We start from the raw sequence: 26621 nt of genomic DNA on the forward strand, positions 1-26621 counted from the left end.
AAGCAAGCCAAAGGCATCTAACTACATTTCCAAGAACCAGCGACAGGACCAAATCTTTCTTCCTCATTCCCACCAACCATGTGTTGAGAGTTTTATTCCTCCGAAAAGGGACCCTGATGGGATAGTGGTTATGAGTTGGGCTTCCATCTGCAAAGTCAGTCATTCAAAACCGCTATGCGGGACAGAGACTGGGTTACTTCTGTGCAAAATTGCAGAAATTCACAGGGGCAGTTCTACCCTCTTTATCAGATCACTATGAGTTGGCACTGATTTGAGTTTGTTCTTTTCTTTTTCTTTTTTTGGTTGTTCCCCCAAATTCTGGCCAACCCAAGGTTGTTAAAACATTTTCATTTTTATCAAAAGTCCGATAGATTTTTGATATACCTCTGATTAGAAAAGTCTAACTGTAGTTTTAATTTGCTTATACTCACCCCCTCGCTGTTAAAAGCCCACTATAATCAATTTATTTATCCTTGAAACCTCAGATTTAAAGTCCATTCCCTTTACAGAATTTTCCCTTCACTAGCTACTAATTGTTTCATGTAATCAATTCTACACGGCTTTGAATTTTCACGGCTTTTTTATTTCCTACCACAGTAGACGGCAAGTTCCTTGGAGTTGAGGGCTGATTTTCTTTTCAGAAATATAAATGTCGAGCTAAATAAGAAATTGAGAGATGAACAACAACAACAAAAAGAATTTGAGAGATCAGATTAAAGAAGCTCCTCATTTTATAAATAACAGAATTACCAAGCATTTGTAGAAGGGACAGTTCATAAAGGCCCTTCCTAGACCTTTTACATTTGTTATGTAAAAGTCCTCCCACTAGAAGGTTCAAGCCCACAATTCCCTACCCTCATCCCATTCCACTACATCCCTGCTGCCTTTTCTTTTCTGCATCGCATTTGCTGCACAATCAAATTTTGGTAAAAGAAATGACTGCAAAAAAAGAGAAAAAGTGCCGAGTGTAGACAACATCTGAAATTAAATAAACAAACATGCTGCCAGCCGCGGGCCCACAGCGCTACGTACTCCTTTCTCCCTTCCTTTGGGGTGGTGGGCAGCTTTCCGGTTAGTGACCCTCTTTTCCTGCTGGTAGCACCTTGCCTGTAGCAGGCGCGGCTCGGTCCTGAGGGAAACAGGACGGCACGGCCCCTTTAAGGCTGCGGGCGGCGCGTGCTCACAGCCCTTTCAAACGGACCAATCGGAGCGCGATGGGCAGTCAGTGGCGGACCAATAGACAACGAGGACACTGCGGGGTGTGCGGCGGCCCAAGCGGTTTTAAACGGCTTAGAGCAGGCCCCTCGGTTCTGACCCGGCTGAGGTGAGTGGGCGTTGGTCCCGACCCCCCAGCACAGGCCCGCCGATCCCGGCGTCGCGCGCGGCGAGGAGCCCCGAAGCTCCGGCGGGGGCCCCCCGTGGGCGCGCGCCTCCCTTGCCCCACGAACCCGGCGGGGCGGAGGCGGCGAAGCGGGGCGGAGGCCCGGGGACCCGCAGCTGGCAGTGCGTGGGGCGCGGGCGCGCGGGTGCCACCGAGGCCGGGGCTGGCAGCTGGGTGGCCGGAGGGGCGCGGGCGCTGCCTCCCGGGGTGGGGGGGCCGCGAGCGGCGCACGGCCGCGCCCCGCCGCGGGGCTGTTCCGGCGTCGGGGCGGGGGCCCTGCGAGCCGGCGCTGCGACCGTGCTCTCGGAGCAATTGTCAAATGAATGAATGGGAGCCTGGCAGGCTGCGAGCCCGAGCAGGGCCCGGCCGCGTCGGAGCGTGACCCGAGCCCTGTAGCCAGGCCTGGCCGCGCACCTGTACCCTGCCGGCGTGCTGCGATTTTAACGATGGCGTGCCGTCGCCGCTGTGATGCTCCACCTGGCCGCCTCCCCGGCTGGAGGCTCAGCCTTGCCGACGGTGCCGGCGGAGTGCTAGGGTCGTCACGGTTCTGAAGGATCTGGGGGCAGTACAATAGCCAGCAGGCTGGTTGTGCAGGCCCTGCCACTTCAGGGTGGGGGCTCGGTAAACTGCACTTTTTAGTACTTGCCCGCCAATGAGATGATCGTTCTGTGGCCGTGGCAATTGTCGGGCAGGATCGAAGTGCATTCTGTTTGGTGTCTGTCATAGAAAATTATGAAAGTGGGCTTGCCGAGAGTGGTCCGTCCGGTCCATGGTTGAAAACCTCTTGGGGTGGGGGGCGGGGCGATGGATCTTAACTGAGGGAAGTGTTTTTTGCAGAACTTGCCTCACATTTCTGCATGGCACTAATTTAATTCTCAACGGAGCCAAGACATGGAATCTTGGCCCAGAAAGGCTGCCTGTCTTATTTTATGCATAATTATAGGCATTGAGAACTCATTTTAGCCAGGTGAACTCTTCCTGTCTTGCTTCTTCTCGTTCTGAAAAGCCCCCCCCCTCTTTAACCTTAAGAATAGACCCTACCAGTAATTTAACTAACCTTAGTCATTTGAAACTTTAAGAAAGTCATTAATATTTTTTTTCGGCTGGACAAACAAATGTTTTTTGTAAATTTTAATAAAGGAGAGGGAAGGGTGAAATCAGTGTATTTTAACAGCATAAATGAAACCTGGTTTGTAAAGTATTGATCACAACATTTTAACACAGGTTTTCAGTCAGGCAACAAGCAATGTGTTCTCTCACAGTGAGTTGAACATCTTCACGGTGACGTCTTCACGGTGACGTCTTCACGGTGACGCGCTTACTTTCTGAAAGTTTTCATCATCAGTGTTGCATGATGAAGAGTGGTGTACAGGCCTTCCAGCACAGCCTAAGCTTTCTACGGCCGGCAGCTCGGTTTTAGCATCAGACTTTTAATTGCCCTGCATTCGAGTACATTAGTACTGTGAACACGGTTATAGGTTCTGGAGAAGCAGTTACAATAAATACCTGTTACAGTGCTTCAGGATAGTGTTCAAAGACCTGGAGTAAAGCCTGGCTCCTTTCATTAAATGGAGTCTCGTTCATTGATTTGGCAAATAAGAAAATTGATACCTACTATGTGTTGAACATCATTTAATGGGAATTACATGGATGATTAAAAAGAAAATGACAGAGCCCCAGATCCAAGGGACTGTAACAATTCTATCTCCTCAACAATTTGCTGTAGCAAATTGTAACCTATTGCTATCCAGTTGATCCTGACTCTACAGCAACCCCGTGTGAGTCTGCGCATCTTTACCAGAGCAGTCAGCTCCACCTTTCCTGAGAGAAAGGGTTGGCTGGGACTAAAGGGTTGAACCTCTGACTATAGGTTAGCAACTCAACAAGGTCACGAGGGCTTTTTGTAGCAAATTGTAGTTTTTGTATTTCTTACGGCCCAACTCTGGTCCTTGAACAAAATCAGTTCTCCGGTACCTGTGTGAGCACTGAAAGCAAACCGGACCCACTGCTGTGGGGTAGGTTCCAACTCAGTGATACTATATAGGGTTTTGGAAACGAAATCTTTGTGGGAACAGGCAGCCTTATCTTTCTCCTATGGGTGGCTCCTGGGTTTCATTGTTGGCCTTGCAGCCCAGTGCCATTGATTATTCAGTGGGTGCTGCATGCTCTCTTAATCTTTTACATGTTACAGATGAGGAAACTGAGTCTTGGAAAGGTTATGCATCTTGCTCAAGATCATACAACTAAGTGATAGAACCGAGATTTGAGCCCAAGTCACTCTGTCCCAGGCCCTTTGCTGAGGCCCTTCACCTTAACACGCTCACTGCACTTAAGTTGTCTTCCTGTCAAGTTGACCCTGTAGGACAGAGTGGACCTGTTCTCCTAATTAAGGGTTTCCCAGACTGTAAATTTTTATGGGTGTAGACCCTGTCATCTTCCCCCACCTCCACCCCCCACCAAACCCAAAGCATTGCTATCAGGTTGTTTCTGGCTTATAGCTGTCATAGGTAGGGTTTCTGAGGCTGTACATCATTACAATGCATAGTCTTATCTTTCTACCTCTGAGAAGCTTAGATTTGAACCACTGACTTTGGGAATCAGTCAAACAACACTACCAGGGCTCCATAAGGGAGCAGATAGCCTCATCTTTCTCCCTCCGAGTGGATGGTGGAAGTGAACCCCTGACCTTAACAGCCCCAAACACTAACCCACTGTGCCATCAGGGCAACTTTCTTCATCTTTATAAGTGATGGGATGTGATAGGAAGAATTCAGGAGCAATTCTTTTTGCTACTTCTACTTAGGGTGAAATATGAGTGACAGGCTTAGTAGTTTTTAGAAGGAAGAGGTGGGAAGTTGAAAACTGTTTAACAATATAGTAAGTGGACAGTGACTGTGGTAGGGACTTGGAGGAAGAATGTAAAATTGAGGTCTTGATCACTTATGATTTATTGGTACCTGGTGGGCAGTGTTGGAAAGGTTGGAGGACCTTAAGGGATTCTGATGTTCTTATTTCTAGAGTTGGGAAGATGTTACTTTATCCCATCAGGGCGGGTGTTGCTCCAACTCCAGGAGTGCTGGTGGCGCAGTGGATAAACACTCAGCTGCCAACTGAAAAGTCGGCTCAAACCCAACAGGCAACCCGCAGGAGATGCCTGCTTCCCTCTATAGAGTACAGCATAGGAAGCCCTGTGGGTAATTCTGCTCTGTCTCACAGAATCATTGAGTTGGAATTGACTTGAAGGCAACATGTTTGGTCTTTTGTGTGCTTGTTTGTTAGGGCAGTTACCCTGTCTACTTTATAGACCTTAAACAGACTAAGCTTATTTTGCCTTTTGCACTTGCTATTCTGTCTCCTGAGAAAGATGAGGCTTTCTACTCCCGTAAAGAGTTACAGTCTTGGGAACTCACAGGGGCAATTCTACCCTGCCCTATAGGGTCACTGTGAGTTGACATTGACTTGATCGATGGCAGCGATTTTTTTTTCTTTTTCTTTTTGGTTATTCTTTGCCTGGCAGCACTTCCTACCTCATTGTACCTTTACTGCAATCCTGTCTCCTGTCTTTGTATAACTGCTCCACTCAGGGCTCACCTCACATGTCATCTTAAAAGAGGCATTTTAAGCTCATTAGAGCAGCCTTTCCCTCACTCTTACCTCATTTTGTCCTTTATTTCATAGCATTTATTCCTAGGTGAGGGGTTTATTGCTTACTTGTATATTGTCTGTTTTCCTGACCAGGAGAGAATGGCAGAGATTTTCCCTCCCCCCCTCCCCCACCCCGTTCTGTAACCTCAATGCCTCAAATGATCCCTGGAACAAATTCGGTGCTCAAAACATACCTCATGGACAAAACTAGCATCATGATCCCTGCATTGGTAAGGGCAAGGTATGAGGGCTCCAAAAGCTCATGGGAACATTGCATCACCTTTCAATTCCATTTCTGAAGACCCCTTGTATATAACTAACCAGCTTGTTTTACAGCAAAGACAGTATGGGTTGTGAGCAGTATCTCAATAGACCAATCCAGGGACTCTTCAACTAAGAAAATTGGAAACTGATGTTTTTATTTTTTAATTTTCAAGTCAATTAAAAGCATAGTTTTGAGAACACTCATAGGCTTTTCATTTGAACTTTTGCCGTCTATCTGCAGATACATGTAGAGAGTGCATTCTGCAGTCTGCTTTTGTGAGTATTGACTGGAGTTTTACTAGCTTGAGAACGCCATCTAAGGTGCAACTAGAGGTCTCTCTCTCCCTGTCTGGAACAAAAGAGTGAAGAAAATCACAGATGCTCCCAACAGTTAGTCCACAGGACTAATGGGCCACAGGAGCCTTAGCTTCCAAGACCCTGGGAGAAGAACTAGATGGTGCCAGCCGCCACTGCTGACTGCTGTGAAAGGGATTGCAGAAGCAGACCCTGGATAGAGTGAGGCAGATGTGGGGCAAAGCAAGAGACAAATCCCTTTTCTGCTCACGAGCCGCATTTCACTTAGTTATCATGTCGCTCTTTAGGTTCCTCTGGACTTGGGCAGTGCTTCTCAACTTTCCAAATGTTGCAACCCTTTTACACTTCCTTATGTGGTGACCCCCAACCATAAAATTATTTTTGTTGCTACTTCATAACTGTAAGTTTGCTACTGTTATGAATCGGGTGACCCCTGTGAAAGGGTTGTTTGACACACACACACCGGCACCCCTCCCCCCACAGGTTGAGAACAGCTGATTTAGGACAACTCAGATTTTCCTGTTGGATGGCCTTTACAGTTTTGAGGAGTATTGTCGAGTATCCCTCAGTGGGATATCCGTGTGTGTGTGTGTGTGTGTTTTGAAAATGTATTTAACAAAGTCCTACACTAATTCAACAATGTCTACTTGTATAATTTCATGACATTACCTTCATAAATTATGAAGCCATTATCAATACCCTTTTCCAAATTACTACCATTAACTCAGTGCCGTCTGAGAGAAAACATTTCTTTACTTATCCCCTTCTCTGCTGCCACTAGTAATCACAAATAAGTGTTGGGTTATATATATTTGCTTATTTCATGCAAGTGATATCCTAAAATATTTAGCCTGTTGTGACTAACTTATTTTGGTCAGCATGTTGTTTTCAGGGTTCAGCTATGCTGTGTCATGCATCAAGATTTAATTTCTCTTTAGAATAGTAATCCATTGTATGTGTAGAACACATTTCATTCATCTGATAATCTGTTGATTATCAGTAAGGGTGTGAACTCCACCTACAGGTCGCAAGCTTTAGGGAGAAGTAATCCATTGTCCCCAGCAGCAAGGAGCAGGCCCATCCCTGTGGTGGGGAGAGACAGCAGTCTGGCAGCAGCACAGAGGATGTCTATAAGCATCTGACCTCCCCCCTTGTGTACCCTGCCTAAGTAGTGTTTGTCAGCTGTCTTCTCTGTAAAGTTTCTGCCCCCACTTTATATTCTAGTGTTTGGCATCCTTTTGTAGAGCTAGTTTGTCTCTTGGTCCTCATTTGTTAATTTAGTCATGTATGTATATCTGTATAGATTCATTGGTGTTTATTTTATAGTTTTTATTATATCCAATCCTACATACGGTAATTTGTTTTGCTCAGGCTGCTCTGGCCTTGGCCATTGGAAACTGTTGACTCCTGTGCCCCTTTGACATTTCCTTAGCAGTGTGTAGTGGAAGCTGTGGTGTGTGTTTTGAATATTTCCTTACTTTGTTATATTGTAGGACTCATCTTGTATATTTCTCGCTCCATTACTAGTATCAGTCATTTCTCCTTGGAATCCTGGTTGCTGTTACTGGAAAGTGGTACTAGAAACCAAATACTTAGGTGATAGGTGTGCTCGGTGCTTCAAGACCCTTTGATCTAATACAACCCCAAAAAACCAAATTCATTGCCACTGAGTTAATTCTGTCTCAAAGCGACCCTGTATAAGGTTTCTGAGACTAGATAATCTTTGCAGGAGCTGATAGGTCCATCTTTTTCCCTCCAAGTGGCTGATGGGTTTGATATTTCAACCCTTTAGTTAGCAGCCCAACCCCTAACCCACAGCTTGTGTATACTAGCCCATTTCTACCAATAATATTTTCATATGTAGCCATCTGTGTTTATATTAAGTTTAACATGCGTTTTTATTCATGTATCGAATCCGTTACCACTTGGATCATTCTAGCCTCTTGCTCTTGCTGATCTACAAATTTCCACTTCCGACAATGAGAAACCTAGTTCTCACCAGGGTTTACTTAGCTGTTCAATCCCAGTATGCAGGCAGACCTCAGAGACATTGTAGGTTCAGGTCTGGACCATCACCATAAAACAAAGATCTCAGTAAAGCAAGACACTCATTTGCTTGTTTCCTGGTGCTTATAAAAGTTATGTTTGTAGTATAATCTATTAAGAGTGCAATAGCATTATGAAAAAGTGTGAAATATGAGAATTAGCCAAAATGTAACAGAGGTATATGCTCCTACACTTTGGAAAACGGCATTGATAGTCTCACCTCAACCCAGGTTGCCACAACCTTCACTGTGAAAAAGCTCAGGTAAGTGAAGTGCAATAGAGTGAGACAGCCCGACACAGGTGCACCAGTATCCGAGTAGTTAACCTGTGGAAAACAACTCTGTCGGCTACAGTTCAGTGCTTGCTTGCAGTTCCACAGACCTTTAGTTTTACACACCCACCACCACCACCACCCCACCCCCGTGAGCTTATTTCCTATATTTGTAATGCAGTTAGATTCTTTTGTCACAGTCTTCTTTCTTGGGATTCCCCAATCTCCAAAATGCTGTAGTAAAGCATACATAACAAAGCTTTTCCCTGTAACCATTTTAAGTGTACGAGTCAGTGGCATTAACTACATTTACCTTATTGTACTACCCTTACCACTTTCCATATCGGAAAGTTTTTGATCACCCTATATAGAAACGCAGTGCCCTATAAGGTAAAACTCCTCATGCCTCTCTCCCATCTGTCTCTGCTAACTAATAAACTTTTGTCTCTATGCATTTGTCTATTCTAGATACTTCATTGAAATGGAATCATACAATATCTGGCCCTTAATGTCTGACTCACTTCACTCATCAGAATGTTTTCTAGGTTCATCTCTCCATGTTGTAGCTGCATGTATCAAGCTTTCATTTCTCTGTATGATTCATCTACTAGCACTAAGGTTGTTCCCACTACCCTCCCCCACATCTGACAATTCACTCATAGATCTCAGGAAAGTGCTACATATACACAATACCACCAAACTCACTGCCATGGAGTCAGTGCTGACCTATAGCAACCCCCTATGGGTTGCCGAGACTGTAACTGTTCACAGGAGTAGAAAGCCAAAGTCTTTCTCCTGCAAAGCTGCTACTGGTTTCAAACTGTGACCATGCGGTTCGCAGCCCAACTCGTAACCACTATACCAATATACAATGCAGTGTTACAGAAACATGGTGATGGTTGGACAAATGTTGTAATGTCAGTAAACTATGCACTTAAAAATGATTAAAATGACTAAGTTTTTTATTTTATGTATATATACATATAATTTTTTTAAAAATCCATAGACACTATATTAGTTACCTGGTGCTGTAATAACAATAGCACTATGTTGGTGGCTTTAACCAACAGAGATAGATTTTTCACAATTTAGGAGACTAGAAATCCAAATTTAAGGCACCTGTTTTAGGGGAAGGCTTTTTCCGTGGTTTTGGAAAGAAAGATCCTCATTTCTTTTGAATTTAGGCTCCTGGGCACTCATCCTGTGCTTGCCAATTCCCTTCTTCCATCTCTTTCTTTACTCTCTAATTTAATCTCTTTTTATACTTCAAAATAGAGACGCCCATAAACATAACAAAGACAACCCATTCCCAAATGGGATTAAAATCTTGGTTAGGATTTACAGCACACATATTTGGGGGCACATAATTAAATGTGTAACAGAAAGAAACACAGATTGTGGCTGCTAGGAGCTGGTGAGGGGTTGAGGAACAACTTTTTAATAATATGGGAGTTCCTTTTGGAGTGTTAAATGTTTTACAACTAGAGATGCTGGCTACCCAACATTGTCAACATACGGAGAGCCACTGAATTGTTTGCTTAAAATGATTACCTTTGTGTTATGTGAATTTCACATCAATAAATTATGTTTTAAATATGCGGGAAGGGGGTTCAGAGAGCCTGCTGGGACTGTGTGGTTCTGGTGCAGAGTCTTTCCATGTATCTGCACTCAGCATGCAGATGGACCATCTTGAAAAGTTTAAATCATTATAAATATACTTACTTTCAGAAGCATGCAAGGCCTAAACGTTTTCCTAGGTTTATGTGAAAAAAGATTACATACATAAAAATATTTTATATTTAAGGGCTAAGCTTGTGATGTCTGGAAAATTTGGATAGGTAGAACATATTCATTCCATAAGCACTTTTGTACCTGTTGGCATTACCAGTTTCTATTATTTCATGTCCGCATGAAATTTTAAATTTCTGTAAGTTTAGCAGTACTGTATAATTTCTTGCTTTTGTAAAAGTACACATTCCTCTTAAACAAAACAAAAACTCATGAAAACCTGTGGGTACATCATTTGGGAGTGAAGATCAAATGCTGTATCAGAAATCCCTGTGCAATAAGACCTCTGAGGACTGCCTGCTAACTTTGAATAATGTTTAATATAGGAGATTCCACCAAACCAAATGGAAACAGTGCCCTTGAGTGTTACCAAATGGCATTTAACGTGTCTAACTAATCATAAATCTGCTTTTTGTAAGATAGAAAGAGATTGAATTGCTTGTAGTGGTTAAAGCACCTGGTTGCTAATGGAAAAAAAGGTGGTTGAACCCCGCCTCTGCAATACAAGAGGAAGGTGTGGCAATCTGCTTCTGTAAGTATTTAGGAAACCCATGGATGGTTCTGTTCTGTCCTATATGGTCTCTGGGTGGTTTTCCTCCTCAGTGCCTGAAGAAGCCATTTGTAAGACACGGTGGACTTGCTATTCTACTCCAATTGTGACCTTTCTTGGAGCAGAGAACTGAAAAGTTAGATCTATAGTCTTTAAATGACTTTGAGATGATGGTTATCATACTCACAAATTTATCCCTACCTGTTATGCCTTTCCCTGACTAACCTCTATTCATTTCTTTTAGCTCTTAGCCAATATTACTTTCTCAGGGAGACATTCTGTCTTAGGTATTAGTACTGCCATAACAAAAATACAGTCTCAATTCAGGGCACCAGCTGTGGGGCAAGATTTTCCGTCTGCCAGCTCTGAGGGAAGGGACTTGTCTCCTTGCAACATCTGTGGGCTGAGACTTCTTTGGAGATTTCTGTGTGTCTTTCCGTCAGTCTTCCCCTAGGTCTAGGAGGGTTCTACAGACTTTTCTTTGTTGATGGTAGTGCTTCTCTCCTTGCTCTTTCTCCATTTATCTCTTGTGAGACAAAAAAGAGCTACAGGCCACACCCCAGGGATACTACCCTTACTTCAGACCAGGGCTGTGACCACACTGAGGAGAATGAGAGTATTACATCCCTCCCTAATAATCCCTTTCCATTTGATTGCTGGTCACATCAGATCACATCATGGGAGATGAATGCACCATGACCTGTCACATCGCATTATATAACAGTCAAGCCACTGAGCCAGGGCCCAGCCAAATTGACACATATTTGGGGGGCGGCATAATTAAATCCATGACACCTTCCCTGACCCCCTGCTCTAAATTAGGTGCCTCTGTTACACCCTCTTTTTAATACCTGACTCCTGGGCCACTGTAGTACAGAGTTTGTTCCAGCATCTAGCTCAGTGCCAAGCACAGTAGCCTCACAAGACCTGGCAGGTAAAAGTGTGAGGCTGGAGACTAATATGTGGAGCAGGAGAATAACAACATAGGTGGGAGTTTTAGCACATACAAGGCATAATTTCACTTAATTTTCATAACAATTACTAGTTGAATTTCCCTAGGCAAGTTACATACTTTGTTACCTTTTTCCTTTATTCTTTCCCAGTTTTTTAACTGTGTGCATATGTGTTGTTGTTAGGCTCTAACTCATAGCAAACCTATGTACAATAGAACAAAACCTTGCCTGCTTTGTTTGAGCCCATGGTTGTAACCACTGTATCAATCCATCTCATTGGGGATCATCCTCTTGATGACCCTCCACTTTGACAACCAACCATAATGCCCTTCTCTAGGAACAGGCACCCTGCTCCTCCTGATAGCATGTCCAAAGTACATGAGAGTCTTGTTTCTGAGGTGCATTCTGGCTGTACTTCTTCCAACTCAGGTTTGTTCAGGCTTTTTGTAGTCCATGTTGCATTTAGTATTCTGTACCAACACAATAATAAAAATGCATGAATCCTTTTTTGGTCTTATTCGTTGTCCAGCTTTTTACATGCATATGAGACTACTGAAAATACCATGGCGTGGTCAGGCAGCAGACCTTGAGCTAGTTACAGACTTTTCTTTATTTTGTCACTGTTTTTTTGTGGTTGTTTTGTTTTCTTCTGTTGCTTGTTTTGCTCTGTCTTGTATCTTGTGCATATTATTATCTCTTCAGGTCTATCTAGATAAGATAGACAGGGTAAACAATCTGGAGGAGAAAACAACAGGGACCAACAGTTCCAGGGGGACATGGGAGAGTGGGAGGTGGGGGAAAGGAAGTGGATGTTAACAAACCCAGGGACAAGGGAACAAGTGATGTAAAATCAATGCCGAGGAGGGTGTAGGATGCCTGGTAGGGCTCAATAAAGGGCAATGTAACTGAGAGGAATTACCGAAATCCAAATAAAAGCTGAACACGATAGTGGGACAAGAGCAAAGTAAAAGGAAAAAGAGGAAAGAACTAGGAGGCAAAGGGCATTTACAGAGGTCTAAATACAGGCATGTACATACATGTAAACATATATGACAATGGGAAAATAGATCCATGTGCATATATTTGTAGCAGATAGACATTGGGCCTCTACTCAAGTATTCCCTCAATGCAAGAACACTTTGTTCTATTAACCTGACATTCCATGATGCTCACCCTCCCCACACAATGGTTGAAGACAAAGTGAGTACATAAGCAAATGTGGTGAAGAAAGCTGATGGTGCCTGGCTATCAAAAGATACAGCGTCTAGGGTCTTAAAGGCTTGAAGACAAATGACCATCTAGCTGAGAAGCAACAAAGCCCATATGGAAGAAGCACACCAGCCTGTGTGATCACGAGGTGTCAAGGGGATCAGGGGTCTGGCATCAAAGAAGAAAAAAATCATATTATGAATGAGGGGGAGTGCACAGTGGGGACCCAAAGGCCATCTGTAGGCAACTGGATATCCCCTGACAGAAAGGTCACGCGGGAAGGAGATGAACCAGTTGGTGCAGTATAACACCGATGAAATACACAACTTTCCTCTAGTTTAATGCTTCTTCCTACCCACTTGTGATCCCAGTTCTACCTTACAAATATGGCTAGACCAGAGGATGTACACTGGTACAGATAAGAGCTGGAAACACGGAATCCAGGATAGATAAAGCCCCCAGGACCAATAATGAGAGTAGTGATACCAAGAGGATAAGGGAAGGTGGGGAAGAAAGAGGGAACCGATCACAAGGATCTATATATAACCTCTTCCTTTGAGGAAGGACAACAGAAAAGTGGGTGAAGGGAGACATCAGACAGTGTAAGACATGACAAAATAATTTATAAATTATCAAGGGTTCGTGAGGGAGGGAAGGTGGGGAAGGGAAAGGAAAAAGTAAGCTGCTACCAAAGGCTCAAGTAGAAAGAAAATGTTTTGAGAATGATCATGGCAACAAATGTACAAGTGTTCTTGATACAATGGATGTATGTATGGATTGTGATGAGTTGTATGAGTCCCCAATAAAATGATTTTAAAAAGGAAAAAGAAGAAACAGTGTCTCTGCAATACATTCAGAGAGAGAAAAACAAAACTTGAACTTGGCTGAGAAAAAAGAAAATGAAAAAAATCACAACCACCACAATATTACAACATATAGCTGCAATGCAGTAACTTAATGTTTCTCTTAGCCATAGCCTTTGTTACTCCCATCAAATTTTAATGAGTCTGGGTAAGAAGGTGAGGAAGGTATGGATTGGATTACATAATTCAGCCGAGTGCATGTTAACAAGGTTAATTGTGACTGCCATCCTGCTGGGTAGTCCTTTGGATTCAAGACCCCTCTGCATTGAACTTCCTTTATCCAGGAGATAGGTTTGACACTAAAGTAGCAAAGAAGCAGTATAACTAGGGGCCAGAGCATGAGACAGAGTGGTGACTTCCAGCCCACAGAACAAGTGAAGCTGAGTACTTTGGAGCCAGAGGCTGGCTTATGGAATGGGGTCCTCTGGACACTTTTTTGGGCGAGCTGATTTTGCTGAGCCACAGAGGAGTTGCTGAGTACCTTCGGGCTGAGGCTTACAGTGGAGTGACTTGCCCTTTGGTCATTTATTGGAAGTCCTAAAAGAGGTTTGTAACATTGCCCCATCAGGGCAGAGGCCAGGCCAAGAGACTCGGCCAGAGAAAAGTCTGCTTGCAAGCACAGCAGAGAAGAAAATGTCCTGACTGAATAACTGTATTCTGAGCATTTATCTCATGAATTGTAACCTGTTAATTTCCCTAATAAACTCCACAAACATGAAAAAAGAAAAAAAACCATGGCTTAGGTCAAGGGCACCTTAGTCTTCAAAATGACAGCTTTGCTTTTTAATACTTTCAAGAGATCTTTTGCAGCAGATTTGTCCAATGCATTATTGCCATTTGACTTCTTGACTGCTGCTTCTATGACTATTGATTCCATGGATCCAAGTAAAATGAAACCCTTGATAACTTTAGTCATTTCCCCATGTACCATCCATTTGCAAGGATTTTTGTTTTATGTTGCGGTTTAATCTAGACCAAAGGCTCTAGTCTTTGATCTTAAGTGCTTCAAGGCTTCTTGGCTTTCAGCAAGCAAGGTTGTCTCATCTGCATATTTCAGGTGGTTGGTTAGTTTTCCTAGAATCCTTATATTGGGGTCTTTTTCAGGTAGCTTGGCTTCTCAGATAATTCAAACCGCATACAGATTGAATCAGCATGAAGTGAAAAGATAAAAACCCTAGTACACACATCCTTCCTGATTTTAAACCAGGCTGTGTCCCTTTGTTTACTTTTTCTAATGAGTACTTTGTTCTGTGTACAGAAGAACACAGCAAAATGTTCTAGAATTCCCATTCTTCACAATATTATCCATAATGTGTAATGATTTACATAGTCAAATGCTTTTACATAGTCAATGAAACAAATAACCCATTTCTAACTTATTCTAGTTTTAATTAATTTCTGTTTCTTTAGATTGAAGTTTCATCAAGAGGATGACTTTATTTTGTTGCTGTTGTTGGAGGTTTTTTTTTTTTTAAACAATTTATTGGGACTCATACAATTCTTATCACAGTTCATACATATACATACATCAATTGTATAAAGCACATCTGTACAGTCTTTGCCCTAATCATTTTTTTCTCCTCTTTTCTTTTTTTACATTTTATTAGGGACTCACGCAACTCTTATCACCATCCATACATATACATACATCAATTGTATAAAGCACATCCATACATTCCCTGCCCCAATCATTCTCAAGGCATTTGCTCTCCACTTAAGCCCCTTGCATCAGGTCCTCTTTTTTTTTCCCCTCCCTCCCCTTTCCCCCCTCCCTCATGTGCCCTTGGTAATTTATACCTCGTTATTTTGTCATATCTTGCCCTATCTGGAGTCTACCCTCCCCCCCTTCTCTGCTGTCCCTCTCCCAGGGAAGAGGTCACATGTGGATCCTTGTAATCAGTTCCCCCTTTCCAACCCACTCACCCTCCACTCTCCCAGCATCGTCCCTCACACCCTTGGTCCTGAAGGTATCATCCACCCTGGATTCCCTGTACCTCCAGCCCTCATATGTACCAGTGTACAGCCTCTGTCCTATCCAGCCCTGCAAGGTAGAATTCGGATCATGGTAGTTGGGGGGAGGAAGCATCCAGGATCTGGGAGAAAGCTGTGTTCTTCATCAGTACTACCTCACACCCTAATTAACCCATCTCCTCTCCTAAACCCCCCTCTATGAAGGGATCTGTTGGAGGTTTTTTTGCTATGATTTTCTGTGTATGAAATCCAGGATAGGTAAATCTATAGAGACAGTAACTGGATTGATAGCTTCATAGGGTTATGTCAAGGGAGCTTGGGGGTGAAAATGGGGAGTTAATAATGGATACAAGGATGAAGAAAATGACTTAAAATTGACTGTGGTGACAGTTACAACTCTCTTAATCTTTTTAACCATCAAATTGTATCATACGTGGGTTATATGTAAATAAATTGGTTAAATAATTTTTTAAAATCCTACAAATATCTTTCTGATAGCCTCTGCTTTCAGCCAAGAGCCATCTGACATCAGCAATGATATCATCCCCTGATCCATTGTCTCCTATGAGGACAGTTTGAATTTCTGTCAGTTCCCTGTTGAATACACTGCTGCAACCACTTTTTAGTTATCTTCAGCAAATTTTTATTTATCTGTGATATGAATGATCTTATTATGTATTTCTTTGTAATGGGCAGGAGTCCTGGTTGGGTAGTGGGTTGCCCATTGGGCTGCTAACTGCAAGGGGAGCAGTCGAAAACCACCAGCTGCTCAACTGGAGAGAGAAAACATTTTTTCTCCATAACAAAATTATGCACACAGGCAGTTTTATAAATGAAAATTGTCAATGGCATTGCGTTTGGTTTTGGTTTTGTTGTGGGCACAAATAGTGGGTCTTTTCTAGTTAGTTGTTCAGGTACCTTTCTTTCCCAAATTTTGCTCATTAAAATATTTCATTTGGTATTCTGGTAATTCCTGGAGCTTTGTTTTTCACCAATAACTTCAGTGCAGCTTGGACTTCTTCCTTCCCTACCATTGGTTTGTGATCATATGCCACCTCTTGAAATGGTTAAGTGGTGATGAGTTATTTTTGGTATGACTTTGTATATCCTTCCATCTTTTGATACTTCCTGCATTGTTTGGTATTGTGCCCATCAAATCCTTTATTTATTTATTAAATGTTTTATTAGGGGCTCATACAACTCTTATCACAATTCATACATATATCAATTGTGTAAAACACATCTCATTTTCAAAGCATTTGCTCTTAAGCCCTTGGCATTAGGTCCTCTTTTTTTCCCCTTCCTTCCCCGCTCCTCTATCAAATCCTTTAATCTTACAACTCGAGACTTGGGTGTTGTTTTTTTTCAGTTCTTTCAGCTTGAGAAACGCTAATCATGTTTTTCCCTTTGGTTTTTTAACTCCAGGTCTTTGCACATTTCATTATAATTGCTTTACTTTATCTTCTTGAGTCACCCTTTGTAAGCTTCTATCCAGCTTTCTTCATCATCACTTCCATTTCTGTGGTTTTTTTCTCTAAGATCAAGTCTTATTTTTTTTCCTTTTATTGGGGACTCTTACATCTCTTATCACAATCCATACATTCATCCAGTGTGTCAGGCACATTTGCACATATGCCACCATCATTTTCAAAGCATTCTCTTCCCACTTGAGCGCCTGATATCAGCTCTGTCAAGTCTATTCTGACATCCTTTTTGGACCTTTCTTTCCTGTCTTTTTAATGACCTTTTGCTCTCTTTATATAGGAGGTCCTTCATGTCATCCCATAATTTGCCGAGACTTCTATTAATGTTTAGTGGGGCAAATCTGTTTTTGATTTGGTCTCTAAATCCAGGTGGATATGTGTGCAAGGTCATATTTTGACTCTTATGTACAAATAATTCTCTAAACAGTTTTACTTTGCCATGTTAAGGAGAACAATGAGACTGGACAAGTTGATGGATTATCTGAGTAGCCAGTGTAGTCTTTATCATGTTACAGGATAGAAAAAGTAGCAGTAACGCAAATCAGGTGAAAGAAGTCTGGACTGTTCCTTTGGTGAGCAATCTAAGAATTACTGAGGAATAAACGTTTACTGGGGACAAAAAGTAGACATTCTTTAATTAGTAATTTTGAATTCTAATGTCTGAGATTGAGTTGCAGACTCAGTGGGGTTTTCCTCTTCAGGTTTAGTTGATTAGCACTATGCTGAGTTATCCAGCTGTGAGTGTATATGTGCACAAGTTCTAGCTATGCTATGCTTTGCCTCAGGGCGGTGATCCAGACTCCCATTTCATTGGCTGCCACATTACAGACAGTGTTAGACTTTTGTGATAATTATTTATTAAGCACTTACTCTTTATCACATACTGGAAAGATCCAAAAGATGATTAAGATAGGTTCTAGGCCTTGCCCATGAGGCACTCACTGTCTAATAAGGAAGGCTGATCTGCAAACTGTTATCCTCACAACCGTATGGTAAGTTTGAAGATATAATGAAAAGGTCTTAATTACCTAATTCACAAGTGTCTCAGTCAATTGCACTTTATTTTTATTTATTTATTTTAGTCAGTTTAACTTTAAAGGAGATTAGTATGGTAGTTTAAAATCATACTGTCCTGGTCCCAGTCAGTTTCTTTTTTTGTCACTTAACCTAGAATTCTAGAAAACCAAAAATCAAACCCATTGCCATTCAGTCAATTCCAGCTCATAGTGTCCTTCAGAATAAGAATAACCTAGATGTGTTTTAGTCCCTGGAGAAGGAGGACCCTCCCCAAGATGGATTGATTGACACCGTGGCTGCAACAGTGGGCTCCAACATAAGAACAACTGTGAGGATGACTCAGGATTGGACGGGGTTTTGTCTGTAAGCAGGCTTGCTGTGAGCTGGAAGAAACTCACTGGCACCTAACAACAACAACAACAGATCTGTGTAGTAGAACAGTCTTCCTGTTCTTTGGAATTTAAATTTCTACTTGAACCCTTGTTGGAGATCAAAGATGTTAGGATATATATCAGTCTTTAACTTCACTAAAATCATTTCCATATTGGTCTAAACAGTGGCCTGAAGTTTTAGTAAGGGCAAAAAACCCCAAAACAGTTGTGAATTCTATTCTGACTCAAGACAACCTCCTAAGCAGAGCTGTGTTTTAGAGGCTTGTCAGTGACCAGTTGATTGTTCAGCAGTAGCTCAGCAGGCAGACCTTTCTCCTGAGGCTTCTCTGGGTGGACTTTTACCACCACCCTTTGGTTAGGGGCCAAACATCTTAACTGTGCTGCCCAAGAACTCCTGAAGCTTTAGAAGAGCTGTTTCTTCATCTCGATTAGATGGAGAAATACTCGTGCTGTCTGAACAGTTCATTAACCCCCTCCTGCAGTATGCTGGAGACACGAAGCACAATCAAATCTTGGAAGCTGAGATTGGAGGGGAAATTTTTGTATTAAAAGAAAATTGAAACCAAGATTTATCTCCCTGAGTTATAAATACAGTGTCTTTTACCACTTTCTTAAGGACTCTTTATACAATTAAACATGTATACAAGATTTCTTTGCCTTTATAGACTGATAGCAAATTTTGGACATATCTTTCAACTATCACATGAACAATCCCAAAACCAGGCCATTGAGAGTGGCCCAGCACTTCACCCTTTGTGCCACCCAGGGACTTCTTGCCCACAGAGGGGAAATACTACTTTTCTCTTTGCCCCTATTGTCTTTCTACCTACCTATTGTTCTCTCAAATAGTGTTGTAGGTGAAAGAAGGAAATCATAGAATAAAGGGATGAGGAGGCAAAGTGTAGTGCAAGCTGCTAAAATCCTTTCCCAGGCATCTGAGTGGCCATTTGAAGACCTAAGGGTTCAGGTTCAGGAGAGCTTAATGGACTAAGTAGCTGACATTATAAAGACTGCAGAAATTTACCTTGATGCTTTGGCTATTTCCTGAAGTGGTTCTCCTTTGAAAGAGGGATCAAGACAGTGATAGTGTCAGTGTGGGGTCTGGTCAGCTCCTTTGTTTCTAGAACCTCTGTGTCACACACACAGACACACGCGCGCGCGCGCCGTGGTGAAGCCTTCCCTCTTGTTGACCCTTCATTTGCTTCTTTTGGAAACCCACTGGGCCGGAAGCAGTTCCTGAGGTCATCCAACCCCTGAACAATGTACGATAAGGTCCCTTTAAGCCTTCTGTGTGCGGGAAGAGGGAAGGAGCAAGGCGGGCACTCAGTCACTGGTGCTCTGGGCCCCGCCCCCGGAGGAGGCGTTTCCCAGCAGCCAGCTGCACCAATACCGCCACCGCCCGCCCGGTGTTCCTGCTGATCCGGCTTGGACCTTAGGGCCCCTGACCCCTCCCTGCCAGGGAGCGTAAGTGTCAAACTGTGGGCGGCGGGCGGGGGTCCAGCATCCCCATGCCCCAGCCGGAAGTCCTGGTGGACAGTACGGAGGGGACTTTCCTGGCCTATCAGAGGCTAAGGTGGCGAAAGAGCGTAAACAATGCCGGCTGCTGTGAGCTACAGCCTGGGACATCTGCTCTACCTCTGGGTGGTGACTGCGGCCGGCCCCTAGGATGTTTGTTTGCATATGCAGTGGTTGAGTGGTGCCCACTCCCTGGTTTATCCCAGCCTGGTTCCTGCTGGGGTGAGGAGAGGATTCCCTTTACTAGTGGAGAACTCAGTTGAGCTTCTTATCGGGTGGTGCTGCATCTTTTACTCTGGGCCTTTGGGTCCTCAGCCTGGGAGTAGGAAACCTGGGTAGCTCAGGATGAGTAAGCAGTGGATTTTCAGCCACCTTGCTACAACTGAGCAGTAAAACGCAAAATTGACCTAATTCACAGCCAGGTTTAGATTTCCGACTCCCTAGAGACCCGTGTCGGTGTCAGATCCCCTTTTTGGAGACACTGACAGTGATCATCTATTGGGAAGAGCCCCAGTTAACCTTCTTCCCAGGAGGACAGCGAGCATGTCCAAGTTTGTGGCTATAAGCTGTTAGAGAAGCAATTTAGATTGCTTCCTCAGTAGGGGAGAGTGCTTCAATGAGACACTATCACTTGTCCTTGCTCATGGCAAGTGCCGAGGAGCAATATGTTTTGTTTGTTTGTTTTAAATAGGGAAAGACTATTTTTTTCTATCAGCTAGGAGAGCAGGGAGGTAATTTAGCTAGCCTTGGCCAAGTAATCGAAAGCTTAAATTTTCTGTGAGTTATCTAACCCTATAACACCGAGCGAGACATTTTTATAACATTTATTATAAACCCATGGACGAATGTGACAATTTGGTTACATTTGAAAACATTGCAAATTTTATATTTTTAAAATATATTTTGGTTATATATTGCTAACTATGAAAGTAAAGAGTTAAAAACAAATTCTTTTTCCTGATTAAAAATTCAGGCGTTATTTATAGGGCTAATTGTTTCTTTAGTCCAGATGTCCTTTCCACGCATCTTCTTAGGTTTGAGTCAGGATCCCTGACCTGTACTTCTATTCTGTTTCAGCTCAGTACCTGCTGAGCCTTTCATACACCTACCTCATAGTATGAAGAAGGTGGTGCTTTTGGTGGGCAGAAATGATCCTCAAGACTTCTTCTGTGCTTTCTTCAGGAGCATTTCTTTAGCCAGAAGTGAGACCCTGGGAATGGTAATCCAGTCCAGATCTCGTGTATTGTGTTAGTAACGAGGAGTTTTTGTAGGTCAAGAGCTTGGAAGTTTGCCATAAAAAGTATTTGTATTGCTATGGCATCTTTCCAGGTCGAAAACTCACCTAATCTGTTTAGTAGCACTATGATGATCTGTCAAAGAATTTAAAGTTAAAGGACATCACCCTTGGACCCTCTCGGAGGGGCGAACAGTGGGGAACTGATGGCATAGGTTCTGGGTCCAGTTCTGCAATTTATCATTTTTAATGCATTGTAGTGCCATTCTTTTAGCTAGTTGCTAAATTAGAAAATGCATATACGTATGTCCTGTGATAATATATAATGCATATTTAATTTAATTAGGCAATTAAATTTTATTTGAAAACAGCTAAAAATTTCAGACAATTTGGAATTAAAATCTACTTTTATGTATGGCATTAGAAGCATGTCTTAACCCACGGTCTTAAAAATAAACAATTACATCTCATCTTTTTATTTTATCTGCAGTAGACTATTTGAGCTCTTTGGAAGACATTTTTAGATATAGAATATAATATTTCTGAGCAACAGATTTATTTTAGCTGACCCTTCTGCCTTTGCCCCTGGGCTAGACTAGAGTCAAGTCTCACGAGAGCACTGAATTAAGCTGAAATTCTTTACTGTTTGTTGTCAGGACTAGATTGAATAAACCATTGCAAGCGTCATACATAGTTCAAATTAATTTTATCAATGCTTCTCTTTGTTAATTATAGTCATTCTTAAGGTATGAAACCCTGCTCAGTGGTAAAAACTTGGTTTCTTTATGTTTATAAAATCCTGACCTCTTTCATCACCACTACCACATTTCCAACAACTTGAAGATAACTTTTCAAAGTCTAAAACTAAAGTCATATACCTCACCTTAACTTTTTTATACTCACTGAAAAAAACCCAGAACTTCCAACTTATTTTTGTCATTGTCACCTCTAGTAACCTGGGTTGGAGACACCTTACTCTTTCTTCTACTCCCACTAGTTTGGTTACTAAGGCTTACTGATTTTTCCTTTTTAATGTAAACTCCCTCAGTCTCCCTGGGCCACCCTGGCTGCTTTCAGGAACCTTTGTTTGCATTACTATTCATCTTAGCCTTTGAGTATTGAAATAGTTTCCTATGAAATCTCTATTTTCCATCCCTTCCAATTCATTCCACATAAAATTATCTTCCTAAAAGTGGTATTATCTTACTCCTGCAGTTTAGCCTGCTATTCCAGACCCCATGATCTGACCCTTGTCTACCAGTTTGTGTGGTAAAGTACATAAGTGAGTTCCCACTCCTAGCAACCCCAGGTAAACAGAATGAAACACTGCTTGCCCCCCCCCACCATCCTAGTAAGCACCATCCTCGTAACCGTTGCTATGTCTGAACCCGTTGTTGCAGTCATTGTGTCATTCCATCTCATTAAGGGTCTTGCTCCCCCCACCCCACCCCCGCTGACCTTGTTCTTTACCAACCATGATGCCCTTTTCCAGGTAGTGATTCCTTTTGATAACATGTTTAAAGTATGTGAGACAGTCTTACCAAAGTCTCACTAACTTCTAGAGCGCATTCTGGCTATGTCTTTCAACATACATTTGTTTGTTTTACTGATATTACTTCCAATAATTTGACTCTAATGTGTTCTCTAAACCTCCCCCATACTGTTCTACTTCCAAGCCTTTTTTTGCCTTTCTTGTTTTCTCAGTCTCGCCTTTTGAAAAATCCCACCTACCATTCATTAATGAGTTCACATGCAATCCCTCAGCCACTTGTGATCAGTTCCATCTGTGAACCCTTCTTTGGTCCTTGCTTATGACACTTGCCACACATACTTTCAGGTTAGGATTATTTTGTTTACATGTCTTATTTGTACTATGAACTCCTTGAAGACATTATGGTTTGTCCACAGGAAATTCAGTGAATGAATGCCTTGGGTAAAAATTAGAGTGGAGTAATCTTTATTTGATTCCATTATTAGAAAGGACTCTTAAACATTACAACCAACCAAGATGGTAATTTTAACCAATTGTTCTTGTCTCCTCTGTACTTTTGTTAGTAAACTTTGTTTGGTTAAAACTATTTTGTTAAGATAAAACTCACATATACAGTTTACCCATATAAAAGTATACAGTGCCATCCCTTCGCTTCTAGTAGTCAGTATTTACAGGTTTGTCTTGCTTTTGCCACTCTCATCTTAAGAACATTCTCATTAGCCTCCACCCCATAAACTTCCATACTCTTTAGTCATAAACCCCTTCACTTCCCTACCACCCACTGCGATGGTTTATTGTCCCAGCCCAGATAACTGCTACTCTGCTTTCTTCCTTTGCTGAGCTGTCCCTTTTGGAGATTTCATAGAAATGGAGTCTTGTAATTTGTGATCCTTTGCTACTGGCTTTTTGTACTTATCATAATGTTCTCAAGGTTCATCCATGTTGCATCAGTAATTCCTCTCTTTTTTGTGTTAAATAATATTCCATTTTGAATAGATGATATTTTATCTATCCATTCATATTTGATATTGATAATACTTATATTGATATTCATTAATCTATTTTAATCCTATTCACATAGATATTTGGGTGGTTTCTACTTTGAGGCCATTCTGAATGTTAGTTTGGTCTTAATGTGCTCTAAACATGGAATATTCTGCTGTATGTCTCTAAAGAGAACATTTTGTCTCTAACTTTGTGACTTCTTATGAAATTGTGACTTTTTAAAAAAAATCATTTTATTAGGGACTCATACAACTCTTATCACAATCCATACATACATCAATTGTGTAAAGCACATTTCTACATTCATTGCCCTCATCATTCTCAAAATACTTGATCTCCACTTAAGCCCCTGGCATCAGCTCCTCATTTTTCCCCTCCCTTGATAATTCATAAATTTTTATTTTGTCATATCTTGCCCTGTCGGACGTCTGCCTTTACCCACTTTTCTGTTGTACATCCCCCAACCGGTTCCCCCTTTCAAATCCACCCTCCCTCCACCCTTCCAGTAGCACCACTCTCACCACTGGTCCTGAAGGGATCATCGCCCTAGATTCCCTGTGTTTCCATTTCCTGGCTATACCAATGTACACCCTCTGATCTAGCCACATTTGTAAGGTAGAATTGGGATCATGATAGTGGGTGGGGGAGGAAGCATTTAGGAACTAGAGGAAAGTTGTATGTTTCATCGTTACTATATCGCACCCTGACTGGCTTGTCTCCTCCCTGAGACCCTTCTGTAAGGGAATGTCCAGTTGCCTACAAATGGGCTTTGGGTCTCCACTCTGCACTTCCCCCCTCATTCACCATGATATGATTTTTTGTTCTGATGATGTCTGATACCTGATCCCTTCGACATCTCGTGATCGCACAGGCTGGTGTGATTCTTCCAAGTGGGCTTTGTTGCTTCTGAGCTAGATGGCTGCTTGTTTACCTTCAGGCCTTTTAAGACCCCAAATGGTATATCTTTTGATAGCCGGGTACCATCAGCTTTCTTTACCATATTTGCTTATTCACCCACTTTGTCTTAAGCGATTATGTCGGGAAGGTGAGCACCATAAAATACCAGTTTTAATAGAACAAAGTATTCTTGCATTGAGGGAGTACTTGAGTGGAGGCCCAATGTCCATCTGCTACCATAATACTAAACCTGTAAATATATGCACATAGATCTATTTCCCTATCCTCATATATAAATATGTTTACATATGTGCATGCCTTTATTTAGACCTCTATAAATGTCCTTTGCCTCCTAGCTCTTTCTTCTATTTCCTTTTACTTTCCTCTTGTCCCACCATCATGCTCAGTTTTCATTTGGGTTTCAGTGATTCCTCTTGGTTACATTACCCTTGATCACACCCTATACCAGACCTCCCATACCTTCCTCACCACCAATTTGGATCACTTGTTCCCTTGTCCCTGGATTTGTTAACACCATTACCTTTCCCCCCACTTTCCTTCTCCCATGTCCCCCCTGAACTGTCAGTCCCATTGTTTTCTCCTCCAGATTGTTCATCCAGTCTATCCTATTTAGACAGGCCTGCGGAGATGATAACCTGCACAAAAACAAGACAGAGCAAAACCAAGCAACAATATAAAACAAAACAATAACAACAAACCAATTACCAAAAAAACACAAGAAAAAAAAGCTTGTAGTTAGTTCAAGGACTGTTTGTTGGCCTTTAGGACTGTTTTCCAGTCCAATCTGTTGGGGCACCAATCCCTAGCCCCAAAGTCCACCTTTGGCATTCCCTGGAGACCTCGCCACTCTGTTCCATTGCTGTTCTGTTGCGCCCCCTTAGTGTTTTGCCCCCGTGTGGCGGGATCAGATCGGGCGCAGTTCCCACACTGTATGTCCAGTGTTGTCCCCTGTAGGGCTATGGGTCAGTGAAGGACATCATGTCACATACTGGGGCCGGCCGTGTGGTCCTCTCTGTGGACTGGCTGCTCTGAGTGGGAACATCGTCCTGAAGGCCTGGTGGGTGAAATTGTGACATTTTATGCTGCACATACTCTGTTTTATACTGACCGAAGTTTGTCTCCATTACTTCCTGAGTATATTTTGAATGCTCCCAGGTGTTTACATTCCTTTGTGATAATTATTAGTTAAAAAGTGTATGAAGAGACAAAGTTTGGCTTCCAAATAAATGGCTTAGTGGTGACAACCTCCCTGCCCCTGAAAAAAAATTTTAGTAGAGTTAAACAATCAAATTTAGATCCAATATGAATCAGAGTTCATAGTCTACCACTCTTTTTTTTTTTTAACAATTTATTGGGGCTCATACAATTCTTATCACATACATATACATACATCAATTGTATAAAGCACATCTGTACAGTCTTTGCCCTAATCATTTTTTTCTCCTCTTTTCTTTTTTTACATTTTATTAGGGACTCACGCAACTCTTATCACAATCCATACATATACATACATCAATTGTATAAAGCACATCCATACATTCCCTGCCCTAATCATTCTCAAGGCATTTGCTCTCCACTTAAGCCCCTTGCATCAGGTCCTCTTTTTTTTTCCCTCCCTCCCCTTTCCCCCCTCCCTCATGTGCCCTTGGTAATTTATACCTCGTTATTTTGTCATATCTTGCCCTATCCGGAGTCTCCCTTCCCCCCTTCTCTGCTGTCCCTCTCCCAGGGAAGAGGTCACATGTGGATCCTTGTAATCAGTTCCCCCTTTCCAACCCACTCACCCTCCACTCTCCCAGCATCGTCCCTCACACCCTTGGTCCTGAAGGTATCATCCACCCTGGATTCCCTGTACCTCCAGCCCTCATATGTACCAGTGTACAGCCTCTGTCCTATCCAGCCCTGCAAGGTAGAATTCGGATCATGGTAGTTGGGGGGAGGAAGCATCCAGGATCTGGGGGAAAGCTGTGTTCTTCATCGGTACTACCTCGCACCCTAATTAACCCATCTCCTCTCCTAAACCCCTCTATGAGGGGATCTCCATTGGCTGACACTTGGGCCTTGAGTCTCCACTCTGCACTTCCCCCTTCATTTAATATGGTATATATATACATATACACACATATACACATACATACACACACTTATATCTTTTTTTTTTTTTTTGCATGATGCCTTATACCTGGTACCTTGGCACCTCGTGATCGCACTGGCCGGTGTGCTTCTTCCATGTGGGCTTTTTTGCTTCTGAGCTAGATGGCCGCTTGTTTATCTTCAAGCCTTTAAGACCCCAGTCACTATCTCTTTT

At 42.4% G+C, this 26621-nt stretch overlaps 1 protein-coding gene across 5 annotated transcripts in view; it reads left to right on the plus strand.

Annotated features, from left to right (window-relative positions):
* The first annotated feature begins 1229 nt into the window (after positions 1–1229).
* The window catches only part of CKAP5 (cytoskeleton associated protein 5), a 102673-nt gene continuing 77281 nt past the window's right edge, over positions 1230–26621 (plus strand). For 2 of the 5 annotated variants that reach the window (XM_075545772.1, XM_075545776.1), the window contains exon 1: positions 1230–1324. The gene's annotated coding sequence lies outside the window, so the exon portion shown is untranslated. Of the gene's footprint in view, positions 1325–1484; positions 1504–15754; positions 15842–19486; positions 19614–26621 lie in introns of those variants that run through there. The other 3 variants (XM_075545775.1, XM_075545774.1, XM_075545773.1) reach the window with 3 other exon arrangements.

Source organism: Tenrec ecaudatus, chromosome 4 (assembly GCF_050624435.1).
Source record: "Tenrec ecaudatus isolate mTenEca1 chromosome 4, mTenEca1.hap1, whole genome shotgun sequence".
In the NCBI taxonomy this organism is placed as follows: domain Eukaryota; kingdom Metazoa; phylum Chordata; class Mammalia; order Afrosoricida; family Tenrecidae; genus Tenrec; species Tenrec ecaudatus.